Genomic DNA, 2,978 nt, shown 5'->3' with positions numbered 1-2,978 from the left:
AAATATTTCATACACATATATATTATCTCATATTCCTTCCTTTTGTTTACATTAATTCCATGTATTATAAATATAGATGATTTATATTCTCAACTTTATTTTCTTTCATAAAGTTTTAATCATCTAAATCCTTCCCATCTTAATATTCAACTTAGAATATTTACACCTTCTTTTCACTACCTTCAAACTCTCATTATCCTTACTTTCTTATCTAGGCTTTCTAGGGGTGTTACAACTTTGCTGCCTGGGGTATTGTTGCCAATAATAGTTTTGCCTCTGATAGCGATCCCTGTTTGCTCTCTTATTCTTCAAAACAAAACAGTCCTCTGTATGATGACTGCTGGTCTTATGATAAGTGCACCATCTTCTCGGTGCCTCTGGCTGCATCTCCACGTGATGTACTACTTGTGGACGATATTCTGGATGACGATGGGGTGGATGAACTACTCGAGGCCCCCTTGGTGGAGGAACAGGAGCAGGAGCCTTCTCCTTAACAAGGGTAGGAGAAGAAGTAGTAACTACTTTTCTGCGGGCAGCTTGAGCTTCTTCAACATTAATGAATTCAGTGGCACGTTCGATTAAGGAGTCAAAATTGGCTGGAGGATTTATTACTAGATATTTAAAGAAATCATTATCATTCAAGTCTTGAGAGAAAGCACTTACTAATATTTCTGTAGTAGCATTGGGCATGTCAATTACTTGATTGAATCTTTTAATATAGGCTCTGATGGACTCCTTAGATGCTTGTTTAATTGAAAATAAGCTCCAGGGAGTTTTGTCATACCTCTTGTTGCTAGAAAAATGATGCAAGAAAACCTTCTTGAAATCTTTAAATTTTCGAATAGAATTCTCAGGCAATCTCTTAAACCAGCATTGAGCAGCTCCTCCAAGCGTTGTAAGAAACATCCGACACTTTACTCCATCCAAAAATTGTTGTAATAATGTTACGTTCTCAAATTTTAACAATTGATCCTCTGGATCTGTAGTTCCAGTGTACTCGCCGATCTGAAGATTTTGATACCGCTTAGGAAGCGGATCATCCATTACACTTTGAGAGAATGGAGAGATAACTCTTTCCGGTGATCTGTCACTAGCTACCATCATCTTAACTTTGCACCTCTCTTTGTTTGGTGCCTAGCCAGAGGAATCCTGAAATACATGCCTTCGTCCTCCTTGTTCCAAAGGAGTGCGAAGGAAAGCTCGGGGGCGTTTGGTCGGAGAGGCAATGGCCGGAGGGAAATATGCATGACCTTCTTCTTTCGGCTCCTTTCCCCTTCGGTGCTCAGTAGTCGAGATCGCCGGATTATGAGCCATTGGCAAAGCAGCTCCAGTATGGGCTTGTAGCTGTTGTAAAGCTTTTTGTACATGGGTGTTGATGAGGAAATCCAAGTCTTCATGACTAATGGTGAGTAAGTTTGATTTTCCAGTGTCTTCCATCTTGTAGCCTCAGATTCAGGTGAACTTCCCACAGACGGCACCAAATTTGATCCTGTCTGAGAAGCTAGACAAAACGGAAAGCTGGGAGAAAAACCTACTGCTGACGAAGAATAATACCTGTGGAAGATCGATCCGAGAAACCCAAAGCTGATCTAAAAGAATAAAGTCACAAAATGCCCTTCTCGTGCGAAGATCCCAAGACGAGAGAAGAGTTTGAATGAAGAAAGCCGAGATCTATAGCTTCCAAGGCTTCTTGCGTACAAGAGACCAACCAACACTGTCGTCAGTGACCTAAGACTGGGGTGGGAATCCCTGGCTAGGCCCTCCTACACTCAAGTTAGTGATCTCTCTTAGTGTGGAAGAAGGAAGAAGAAGATGAACAGTAGTTGAAAATTAGGGTTGTGAGTGCGAGCAACAATGTGTGCATACCTGGCCAACGAAGAGGATTCCCCCTTTTATACCACTTCATATAACCTCTGTAGTCATGAAGTGACCCCGGTTTGTTAGAGTTTATTATGAGATGATGTAAGCCACGTACTTTACAGAGAATGGCTTTTAAGGAATCTCTTTTGTACCCTAGATGTACCTTTTTTGTCGTCTAGTACCTGTAGAAGAGTCTAGAAATATTCTTCCCGCCAAGCAAGTCAACCTGCTATATAATTACATAAAGCACATATTTTCATAAGTCATTCATAAATATCTTAAAATGCTTATTCTCCTCTTGTCCTATAAGTTGTATTTTATCACCCTTGTTTGGTTATCCTATCTTCACTATGTTGTGGACCGCCCGATATTATACTGTGTTTTATATCGGCCGAAATTGAACCCAAGTCATGTCCGGTCGGTTTATTTGTACCTTTCAACTAATTGTTCAATAAAATACTATAAATTCTGTAAAGCCCTAGATCTTTTCAGACTCGGGCGATCATGTATACTCAATTAATAATAGTCTATGTCCATGTATGCCACCTTAAATAATCCTGGTTCTCCTATTTTAATCGTGTAAACTCGGTCGATATTGGCTTACCTCTCCCAAGTTATATCCCAGCCGATATTGGTCTATCCTTCTTACGGTATTTCTCGGCCGGGATTGGTCTGCCTTTCTCATGGTATATCTCATCCGATATTGGTCTATCTTTCTTAAGCTATATACCAGTCAATATTAGACCATCCCTCTCAAGGTATTGCCTAGCCGATATTGGCCTATCCATCTCAAGGTATTACCCAGCAAGGGTGCCCTACCTCTCTCAAGGTATGTCCCGGCCGATATAGATCTATTTTCTTAATTCTGCTATCTCCTTTCTCTTTTTCACCAGGGACCTACAAAACCTAACTCATATCACTTATTAACTAAACAAATAGAAAAATAGCCCAAGCATGGGTCCCCAAGTCTAACTTGATTAATCAAGTTGGAATTGGTCAATATTTGATCCCTAAGGGTCTAATTCATCACCTTGATAACCCCTATCAAGGCTATGATTCAGGGAGAGCCAATTGAAACACCATATTCATTAGATAAATTTGTTTGATGTCTGCTTTAC

This window comes from Zingiber officinale, chromosome 1A (genome assembly GCF_018446385.1).
Source record: "Zingiber officinale cultivar Zhangliang chromosome 1A, Zo_v1.1, whole genome shotgun sequence".
Taxonomy (NCBI): domain Eukaryota; kingdom Viridiplantae; phylum Streptophyta; class Magnoliopsida; order Zingiberales; family Zingiberaceae; genus Zingiber; species Zingiber officinale.
This window is presented reverse-complemented; position numbering follows the sequence as displayed.